Source organism: Trachypithecus francoisi, unplaced genomic scaffold (assembly GCF_009764315.1).
Source record: "Trachypithecus francoisi isolate TF-2019V2 unplaced genomic scaffold, Tfra_2.0 Lachesis_group15, whole genome shotgun sequence".
Taxonomy (NCBI): Eukaryota; Metazoa; Chordata; class Mammalia; order Primates; family Cercopithecidae; genus Trachypithecus; species Trachypithecus francoisi.
In genome coordinates this window covers 96,656,841-96,668,630 of record NW_022681460.1, presented here as the reverse complement: position 1 = coordinate 96,668,630, position 11,790 = coordinate 96,656,841, and positions in this window count along the sequence as shown.

The following is an 11,790-nucleotide window of genomic DNA, read 5'->3' as shown; positions in this document are numbered from 1 at the left end:
CTCTAATAGGTTTGGCACCATGTCCACCAGGCCAAAGGAGATACTCAGAGTCAGTGAATAAGACACAGGGTTCATTGGGGACTTAAATACCGAGCAGTCCAGGAGTGGCAGGCTGGACAGGAGGGCCACTACCATTTGTAAAAAGCATGCAGTTTATATACCAGTTTTCACTGAGCATCCTCCACCTAGCAACCTCCACCTAGCAATCTCCATTTAACCCAAAGCAAAGGGCCTCGATCCCCCAGACAGCCTGCATTCCAAGGGATAAGCCAGAAATTCAGATGCCCTTCATGGATAAGGACTGAATCTTCAAATTAGCGACTCCCAGATTCCTTAGCTCAGAAATCCAAACACACATTCTTCTTAAACCATAGGATCATTCTCAGTGTATGCTTGAGTTTTCGCTGTCAGATGGGTCTGTCATTCACTTGGTTATGGACAACTCTCTGTAGAGTGGAGGTAATAATATTACCCTAATAAAATTCCACGCAAGTGACTTTTGTTTTTCCCCATGCAGTTGTTGAAGCACTTTGGAAAACCCAAGGCCTACACTTTCTTCATTTCTTCTATTAAAAATAATTAAGAGGCTGGGGCCGGTGGCTCATGCCTGTAATCCCAGCACTTTGGAAGGCCAAGGCAGGTGGATCGCTCGAGGTCAGGAGTTTGAGACCAGCCTGGCCAACCTGGCAAAACCCTGTCTCTACCAAAAATACAAGAATTAGCTGGGTGTGGTGGTGTGCACCTGTAATCCCAGCTACTCAGGAGGCTGAGGCAGGAGAATCATTTGAACACGAGTGGCAGAGGTTGCAGTGAGCTGAGACTGCACCACTGCACTTCAGCCTGGACAACAGAGTGAGACCCTGTCTCAAATAATAATGATAATAATAATAATATCATAAGGAATATTATTCAGCCATAAAAGGGAATGGAGTTCTGATGCATGCTACAACACAGATGAAGCTTGAAAACATTATGCGAAGTGAAGTAAGCCAAAAACAAAAGGATAAATATAGCACAATTCTACCGAGAAGAGGTACCCAAAATAGGCAAATTCATAGAGACCAAAAGCAGACTAGAAGGGCTAGGGGGAGGTGGGAATGGGGAGCTAGTGTTTAACCAGTGAAGAGTTTCTGTTAGGATGGATGCAAGAGCTCTGGAAATGGTCCAGGAGTGGTGGCTCACACCTGTAATCCCAGCAGTTTGGGAGGCCAAGGCGGGAGGATCACCTGAGGTCAGGAGCTCAAGACCAGCCTGGCCAACACAGTGAAACCCTGTATCTACTAAAAGTACAAAAATTAGCCGGGCATGGTGGCATATGCCTGTGATCCCAGCTACTCGGGAGGCTGAGGCAGGAGAATCACTTGAACCGGGAGATGGACATTGTAGTGAGCCGAGATCGAACCACTGTACTCCAGCCTGGGTGACAAAGTGAGACTCTGTCAAAAAAAAAAAAAAAAAAAGCCACCAAGAAGCAGAAAGAGAGAAACACTTCTGGAAATGGATAGTGGTGATGGTTGCACAACATTGTGAGTGTGCTTCATGCCCTGAATTGTACACTTAAAAAATGGCTAAGGTGCTCACTTCAGCAGCACATACTAACACTGGAATGATATAGAGAAGATTAGCATGGCCTCTAAAAAATGTAATAATAAGAAAAAAATGGCTAAGCTTGGAGGAATGCTGAGAAGATTGTCAAAGGGTACAAAATCTCAGACAGGAGTAGTATATATTGTTTTGAGTTCTATTGCACAGTGAAGTGAATATAATTAATAATGAAGTATTGTACATTTCAAAATTGCCAAGAGAGTAAATTTCAAATGCTGTCACCACAAAAACATGTTAAGTATTTGGAGTGATGGATATGTTAACTAGTTTGATATAATTATTCCACATTGTATTCATAAATCATAGCATCCCTTTGCACCCCATACATTTATGCAATTATAAATTGTCAATTTACAATAAACAACTTTTAAGTTTAATGGCAAACTTGAAGTGAATGGTAAAGCTAAAATGGTAATTTTGTTGTGTGTATCCGATCACAATTAAAAAGTAAATAAATGAGTGGGTACCTACTATGTGCCTGGGAAGTCTCCATTCTCTCCTGTGGTATCTGATTTAAAAGAACTTCCAGAGCCCAAATCCAGAGGATTTGCACAGAGGAAAAAGAACCAGTTGCTGGGAGCCTCTGCTCTATTTCTCAATCCTGCCTCTTCCATGGAGGTGCCAATAATCCAACTGGACAGATGGAGGGCCATTTTTACCCCAGTCCCAACAGAACATTCTCACCAAATAAAAATAGCCCTGCTCAGAGGGTTTCCTCTCAACCAGGCAGGTTTCTTCCCATCCAAATAGGGAGGGATCCCCACTGATTGTGATACTTACCATGAATTCCAGGAAGCCAGAAATAGGAATGAGCCTCTGAGCCTCTACACTGCCGTCCTTTGCTTGCAGCCCTGCTGGCTTCTAGAAAGGGCCTGTACAATCCACCCACCTACATCTTACCTATCTTCAAATGATAGCCCAAGTTTCACCTTCTCCAGGAAGTCTCTCTCACTGCCCAAGCCTGGAGTCTGCAAAGGGCTGGAGGAAATTTCTCTTGCTTCCTGCAGTCAAAATATACCTCCTATTTGGCCATATTGTTTCCTTGATTTCCCCATTAGATTTAGGCAGAAAATTCTAATTCTAATGGTGCCAATGCCATTCATGAAACTCTTACAGTGTACCAGGCAAGATGCCACCCAATTTACATTAACCCCCTCATTTATTCCTCACAGCAATCTTATATAATGAGCCTTACACTTATCTCCATTTACAAATGAGGAAACTGAGGTTCAGAGAGGTTAAGTAACTTGCCCAAGGGCACACAGTCAATAAATAGAAGCACTGGAATTGGATCCAACTTTGACTCTGGAAACTATGCACAGAACCACTAAGCCTTGGCTTCCACACTTTTTAGGCAATGACCCTCAAGAAGATGTACATTTTACATGGTGACCCAGCACACACCCACATGTGCACAAATGCACAAACACAACAAAAAAAATTTCACAAAACAACACTTACAGTATCTATTCTAATTATTATTTTTTGAATAACACATTTTATGTGTTATTGGTGAAATGCACATAACATAAAGTTTATCATCTTAACCATTTTTAAGTTTACAGTGGTATTAAGGATATTCATATTGTTTTGCAACTATTATCATAATCCTTCTCCAGACCAGATCTCTCTCTCTCTCTCTCTGTTATAAAATAGTTACATCAAACTATATATACCAAATATATATACACATATATTAATGATAAGAAATAAATATAATAATAAGAAAAAATAAATGGCTAAACTTGGAGGAATACTGAGATGATTGTCAAAGGATACAAAATCTCAGATAGGAGGAATATATATTGTTTTGAGTTCTATTGCACAGTGAAGTGAATATAATTAATAATGGAGTATTGTACATTTCAAAATAGCCAAGAGAGTAAATTTCAAATGCTGTCACCACAAAAACATGTCTATATGGAGAGAGAGAGAGAGAAAGAGATGAGGTCTTTCTTTGTTGTCCAGGCTGGTCTTGAACTCCTGGCCTCAGGCAATTCCCCTACCTCAAATTACAAGCATGAGCCACCACACTACACCTCCAGATATTTTTTCATCTTGCAAAACTAAAGCTCTGTGTTCATTAAACAATAACTCTCCATTCCCTCCCCCCACAACCTTCTCCCCATCCAACCAGCATTCTACTTTATCTCTATGAATTTGACTATTCTGGGTACCTCATATAAGTGGAATCACAGTATTTGCCTTTTTGTGACTGGCTCGTTTACAGCCACTTTGCTCTCTTTTGGTTACTATTTGCATTGAATATCTTTTTCATTCTTTCACTTTTTCATCCTTTCACTTTCAACCTATTTGTATCCCTAGATCTAAAGTATCTTGTAGACAGCATATAGTTGGATGTTGTTTTTTCAATCAATTCATTCTGCCAATCTCTGTCTTTAGATTGGAGAATTTAATTCATTTAAATTTAAAGTAATTACTGAGGGACTCAGTTTTTGTCATTTTGCTATTTGCTTTCTATACACCTTAAGCTTTTTTGTCCCTCATTTCCTGTGCTCCTGTCTTCTTTTGTGTTTAGTTGATATTTTTGCAGTGACATGTTTTAATTCCCTTCTCATTTCCTTTTATGTATAAATGTATACTGCACAGCTATTTTCCTTGTGGTTACCATGGGGATTACATTTAACGTCCTAACGTTTTAACACTCCGATCTGAATTTAAACCAGCATGACTTCAACAACGTACAAAAACTCTGCTTCTATCAGCAATGTCTCCATCCCTGTTTAGTTATTAATGTTGCAAAGTTGCATCTTTATACATTGTGTATCCAAAACCAAAAACTAATAATTTCTTATGCATTAATCTTTTAAATAGTGTAAAAAACAAAATGTACACTAATACAAACCAAAGTTATGATAATACAAGCTTTTATAATTACCCATGTATTTATTTTTACTAAGATCTTTATTTCCTCATACAGCTTTATATTACTGCCTAGTGTCTTCCATTTCAAACTGCAGGACTTCTTTTAGCATCTCTTGCAGGGCAGGTCTAGTGGTAATGAACTTCCTCAGTTCATTTTTGTTCATTTGGGGATGTCTTAATTTCTCTTTTACTTTGGGAGGACAGTTTTGCCAGATACAGAATTCTTGGTTCACAGTTTTTTGTTTGTTTGCTTGTTTTTTTCAGTACTTTGACTATATCAGTCCACTGCCTTCTTGCCCTCAAAGTTTGAAGTAAGAAATCTGCTGATAATCTTATCGAGGATCCCTTATATGTGACAAGTTTCTTCTCTCTTGATATTTTCAAGATTTTTTTCATTATCTTTAGCTTTCAACAGTTTTATTATAATGTGTTTTGGTATGAGTCTCTTTGAGTTATCCTATTGGAGTTTATTGAACTTCTTGGATGTTTATATTTATGTCTTTCATCATTTGGGGAAATTCTCAGCCATTATTTCTAAAAAAAAACAAAAAAAAAAACCAAAAAACCTCCCTGCCCCTTTCTCTCTTTTCTTGTGGGACCCCCAGGGCTGAGGAGAGCGTATGAAAAGAAAAGGGCCCTTTAAATCCCCTGGAAGTTGCTTCAGCCAGAGGGGGAAGAGCTTGCAATAGCATAGGGAGGTGGGCAACAAGGGCTACCCACCACGTGTTTCCACTTTCATAATCAGGAGCAGCAATCACAAGCAGAACAAAGATCCCCAATTTTTTAAAGACAAGGCTCCTTTTGTTCACCCTGGCTCCCTTGTACCCTGCAAGCTGCTATAGGAACAGGTACACAGTCCCCTGCCACCATGCTGAGGATAGGTAACTGTATCTTGCTACCAGCTGAAATTGATTGAAATTAACCACGGTTTACCATCCAAGCCTTCTCTTGGAAGTTGCAGTCCTTCAAATAGATACCAGTGTTATAAAAGAGTTACATCAAATATATATATATATATATATTATATATATATATATACACACAGAGAGAGAGACAGAGAGAGAGAGAGAGACAGAGAGAGAGAAAGCAGGCCGGTCTCAAACTCCTGAGCTCAAGTGATTCACCTGCCTTGGCCTCCAAAAGTGCTGGCATTGCAAGTGTGAGCCATTGCGCCCAGCCAAAAATAGTTACATCAAATAGATTCTGCCAGTGCAATTGTTTTTGAGGCAGGGAGATGAATTCCTGGTGCTTCCTGCTCTGCCATCTTCCCAGAATCCTCCTCTAATTATTTTTAAATCCACTAAATCCACTAAATTTATTTCCCAACCCACTAATGGTTTGCAACCTGCAGCCTGAAAAATTACTGTACTAAACTATGCCAAATTGTCAGCACTTAAAAATTTTTTAAGCACCTACTATGAGCCAGCTGTGATATCTGACTGATGGTCTCAAGAGAAATGAGACAGGATGCCTGGCTTCAGAGATTTTGCATTCTAGGACAGGAGTATGGAAGAGACAGAGAAAGAGATGACTCATCATTTGAGTATCTATTATATACCAAACTCTTTGCCAGGCATTTACACACCTGATGTCATTGATTTTCAGAACAATTCTATGAATTAGGTCAGTGTTCCTCAAACTCTTATGTGCATAAGAGTCACCTAGGGATCTTGTGAAAATGCAGATTCTTGTTCAGCAGGTCTGGAGCAGGGCCTGAGAGCCTGCATTTCTTTTTTTTTTTTTTTTTTTTGAGATGGAGTCTTGCTCTGTCGCCCAGGCTGGAGTGCAGTGGCCGGATCTCAGCTCACTGCAAGCTCCGCCTCCCGGGTTTAGGCCATTCTCCCGCCTCAGCCTCCCGAGTAGCTGGGACTACAGGCGCCCGCCACCTCGCCTGGCTAGTTTTTTTTGTATTTTTTAGTAGAGACGGGGTTTCACCATATTAGCCAGGATGGTCTCCATCTCCTGACCTCGTGATCCACCCGTCTCGGCCTCCCAAAGTGCTGGGATTACAGGCTTGAGTCACCGCGCCCGGCCGAGAGCCTGCATTTCTAAGAAGTTCCCAGGTGATACCTATGCTGCTGATCTAGGGAACACATTTTTAGTGACTAGGAGCCATATGTTTTAAGACTTGTTTTTGTAATCCAGGTGCAGTGACACTCACCTGTAGTGCCAGCTACTCAGTAGGCTGAAGCAGGAAGATCTTGAGCCTAGAAGTTTGAGTCAAGCCTGGGCAACATAGAGAGACCCCCATCTCTTTAAAAAATATTTTTAATAAGAAAATGAAAATAAAACTATTTATTGACTCATTCCTATATACCAGGCACCATGTTCAGCACTCAGAATGTAATAATGAAGCCACGACTTGAATGCAGAGCTCTCTGATTTCAAACTTCATGCTCATATCCAAAGAGGTGGGAACAATTGTTCTCAATACACAGGAATACGCAGGAATGGAAACAATAGTGATTGGCGCTGGGAGGGAGGGTAGAGGCCAGGTCAGGACCAGTCTCCAGGGCCAGGCTGGGGGACTGGTGGGCACTTTAGCTGTCATGGAGGGCATGATTTGATGCGATCTGACTGGTGATCAGGGTAAGCTGATGCCACCCCTCTGAGTTCCTTGCAGCCAAAAAGCCTATGAGTCACACAGCAAGTCACTTCCAAGACATGCCCCATGAGGCAGCACTTTCCACAGTAGCCTTGAACTATTCGCTCTGTAGCTTCCAAGTGAGTCTTTGGGGGAAGATTTGCCAAATAGCATAGCGGGTCCAACCCACCAAAAGCCTCCATAGCCTGTGATCTGTCAGTCTCAGATTCTTGCCCCTCAGCAAGACACTTGGCTTGACAATCAAAGCCACCATGGCCCTGAAATGCTCAAATATTTATTCCACTCACTGTTTGCAATGTGCTTTGTGTGATTTCTAAAGCTGGAGTGCTTCCAACCACAAGGAACAGCTTGGCAAGACCACTGCTGACAGCAAAGAGACTCAGTGCCCTTCAACACATACAAATGAGCACCAACCTTGTTCCATTTCCTGCAATAGGCATTAGGAGCATGGGGAGATTTGAAAATGTGAAACAGAGGCCCCAATGTCATTACATGGGCTGTGTATCCCTCTCTGCTCAGAAGTGGCTCAGAGAAAATCCAAATGGCCAGTAACCATGGCCAACTCCATAATAAGATACAGGGAACCAAAACGTCAGCAGAATGACATGATTCTTCCTTCAGAAACGTAAAAGATAGAAAACATTTGGTGTTGGAGGTGTTGTAGTGAAATAGACACCTTCACATACTGTTATTGGGAAGGCTGATTTGAGAACTTTGGAAACAATTTGGGAGTTTTTGTTGGGAGTCTGGACGTGTTCAATGGCTTTTGACCCAACAATTTTACTTCCAAGAGCCTATCACTGAAGAGACAAACAGAGGACTTGATGTAAGAATTGAGAGCTCTGTGTTCTGGGCACACGTACCTTGGAACTCTTACAGCAAGTTGTGAAGGAATCAGTAGCTTGTGCATAGTTCTCCATAGGGTATTGGACAGATCTAAAGAAATGTGCTTAAAGATATAGGTCATAAAGACCTTCCTGATAAAACAGGTTGCAGTAAAGAAGTCAGCCAAAACCAAGACAGTGATGAGAGTGACCTCTGGTCGTCCTCACTGCTACACTGCCACCAGTGCCCTGACAGTTTACAAATGTCATGGCAACATCAGGAGGTTACCCTACATGGGTTAAAAAGGGGAGGAACCCTCAGTTCCGGGAATTGCCCACCCCTTTCCCAGAAAACTCATGAATAACCTACCCCTTATTTAGCATATAATGAAGAAATAATCATAAAAATGGGTAACCAGCCCTCGGGACTGCTCTGCCTATGGACCAGCCATTCTCTTATTCCTTTACTTTCTTAATAAACTTGCTTTCACTTTAAAAACAAAAAGAAACAAAGAAACAAAAGAAAAAGAAGAAAGAAAGAAAGAAAGAGAGAAAGAAAGAGAAAGAAAGAAAGAGAAAGAAAGAAAGAAAAAGAAAGAAAGAAAGAAAGAAAGAAAGAAAGATGTACTTTCTACCTGTTTGATGATCCTTTTTGCTCTCTCTCTCTCTTTTTTTTTTTTTTTCTTACTGAGATGGGGCTTCACTGTGTTGTCCAGGCTGGTCTTGAACTCCTGGCCTTAAGCAATCTACCCTCTTCAGCATCTCAAAGTGCTGGGATTATAGGCCTGAGCCACCGTGCCCAGCCTCTGATCCTACTCTTGTGGCTGCCAGGCTGTTATAGCTCTAAAAACACTAGATTATATTCAGCCTCCTTCCTTGAGGAGCTCACAATCCAGTAGGGAAGAAACATGTTTACTTAAAATAACAGACTTGAGGTTGGGTGCTGTGAGGGAGGGACAGTACCAGGAACCTATCCTTACCAAGGGCCCACTGTGTGCTGGGCACCTCATTTGTGTTATCACAGCTAAGTCCCTCCCAACAGTTCAGTTGGGGGTACATGTTATCCCCATTTTACAGATACGAAGACTGAGCTATGGAGCACTTCAGGGGCCATTTTTCTGGCCACTGTGGTTGTTTCAAGGGTAGGCACATGACTCCCCTGGTCCAATCAAATGGTTCTCTGAGATTTTACCAGGAGAGAGGAATATCTCTTCCCTCTGATACCAAGCTGTCTTCCCTGTAGAATACCAAGCTGAGCTGATTGATGGAAGCCTAGTACGGCCTAAGGACTCCTTCTTCATTGAGGCCAAAGCACAGAGAGAAGCTCAGCCAAAAGACAGAGGTTCTTGACACTGTTGCTTTAGTCCCTGGGCCCTCCGCTGAGATTCCTAATTACATGAACCAATAAACTTCACTTACTGCTGACCTGTTTTGGATTTCTGTTGCTTGCAATAGAAAAAATCTAGATGGAAACAAATACAAATATGGCAGGCAATGTGAACATGTGTCTCTTCTTGCCACTTTAAGTGTCCTTCCTTAATGTCCACTATGGCAAAGCCCTTTCCTCCATGGACTCTTCCTAACAAACTGGCAGACACTGTTAACTCCCCTTTCCACAGCTGAGGAAACAGTTTAAGAGGTTAAGAACTTTTCCAGCATCACCCAACCATTCAGTGTCTGAGCAGGGATTTGAATTCAGATCTGCCTTACACCAAAGCCCACAACTTGGCCGCTACCCTATACCGTGGGAGGATCTGGGTTCCTCCCACCCTAGAAAGAGTGATTGTACCTGGTAGTTCTTTGGGTTCTGATCATTATTTTTGGTTTCCTACTGGGCTGGGAGCATTGTAGGGATTTAGTAAATAAGGCAATGACTCATTTTCACAATAGCAAAACTCTTTCAAATATAGAAAGACAGACCACTCCGTTCTGCTGCTTTCTAGCTCTGTGATATTTGATAAGTTGTGTTGTCTGGGCCTCAGCTTCTGCATCTGTAAAATGGTAATAAAAACAGTGCCTACCACATAACAATGTTGTAAAGATGGAATGAGGCCCAGTGTGGTGGCTCACATCTCTAACCCCAGTGTTTTGGTAGGCCAACGTGGGAGGATCCCTTGAGGCCAAGAGTTTGAGGCCAGTCTGGGCAACAAAACAAGACCCTATCTCTACAAAAAATAAAAATAAAAATAATTAGTTGGGTGTGGTGGTGTAAGCCTGTAGTCCCAGCTACTCAGGAGGCTGAGGTAGGAGGATCACTCAAGCCCAGGAGGTCAAGCCTGCAGTGAGCCATGACCATACACTGCACTCCAGCCCAGACAACAGAGATAGACTCTGTCTCAAATAATAATAACTGAAAAGGATGGAACAAAATGCATGTAATGTTCTTGTCATAGAGATAGCATTTGATTAATGTTTGCTATTATTATTATGATTGACAAAGGTCTGAATTCCAGGAGGATTCTAGAAATTATGAAGCAGACAGCATCAGTGGAAAAAGAAAAAAACGTGCTGCTGCCCATAGCAACTACTATGAGACCATCACACCACTGACCGTAAAGGGGTGATTGTGAAGAAGGCAGCCACTCACACCAGCTGGGACTGATGTGATGGTCTCTTGGCCAATGAGGTGGGACCAGCACTCTTTTCTGGTGCCTCATTGGTAGCCTTCATTAGAGGAGCTTTCTGGGCTGGGTAAGTAATTCTTAAACTAGCTGGGCAGAACCCCAAAACGAGTGTTCCTTTTGCCTTGGACTAAGTTGAGAAAGGGTACAGGCAGCAGGTAGGAAGACAAGATTTGGAGTAGAGAAAAAAGAAACATACTCTATATTTAGTGTATAAGCTAAGCTGCTGTAACAAACAGATCTCAAAATAGAGTGGCCATGGGGTTTTTTAAGTTTATTTCTTGCTTTTATTTTTGTTTTGTTTTGTTTTTTTAAGAGGCAGAGACTTGCTCTGTCACCCAGGCTGGAGTGCAGTGGTACAATCATGTTTCACTGCAGTCTCGAACTCCTGGGCTCAAGCAATTCCTCCCCCTTAGCCTCCCAAGTAGCTGAGACTAGAGGAACATGCCACCACACCCAGCTAATTTTATTCATTAATTTATTTGGGATGGGGTTCTTACTGTGTTGCCCAGGCTGGTCTTGAACCCCTGGCCTCAAGAGATCCTCCCACCTAGGCTGTTTCTTGCTTTTGTTAGAGCTCAGAAGTGAGCAGTCCAGGCTGACGAGGCAACTCTGAGCCACACAGTCCTTTGGAGTGAAATTTTCTTCCATTTTGTTTTATGTAATAGATGTGGCCCCACCCTATCTGTCACTTACTTATGGGAGAGAAAAAAAGAAAAGTAGCAAGGCAAAAAGTTCCTTTTAAGCAAGTGATGCAGATGCTTGCCGACATCATTTCTGCTCATATTCCACCAGTGAGAACTTATTCCCATGGCCACACGTCACTGCAGGAGAGACTGGGAAATACAGCCTGAAGCTGGCAAATCTGTGTCCAGTGAGACACCATTATTATGGAGACAGTGGAAAACAGGTATTGGGGGACGATAAATGGTTTAGTGTTGTTAGAAATCATCCTGTATTACCTCTCTATGTTACATATGAGAAAAATGAAGCCCAGAGAGGTAAAGACACTTGTTCAACAGTACACAGCTTCATAGAGGAAGCACTGGATTAGAACTGGGTTTCCTGACTCTCTATCCCTTGCAGCCCACAACTTTGGAAAGCATAGGTCTCAAAGACCAAGACAGGAACCAGAAGGGGTGGACGGAGATATGCTCCATGGTCTTAGTAGGTTAGCCCACCCTTGCCCTTCCCTCCTAGACTCTTCTACCAGCCTGTGAGCTCCAAGTGGGCAGGGATAGTCCTTGTT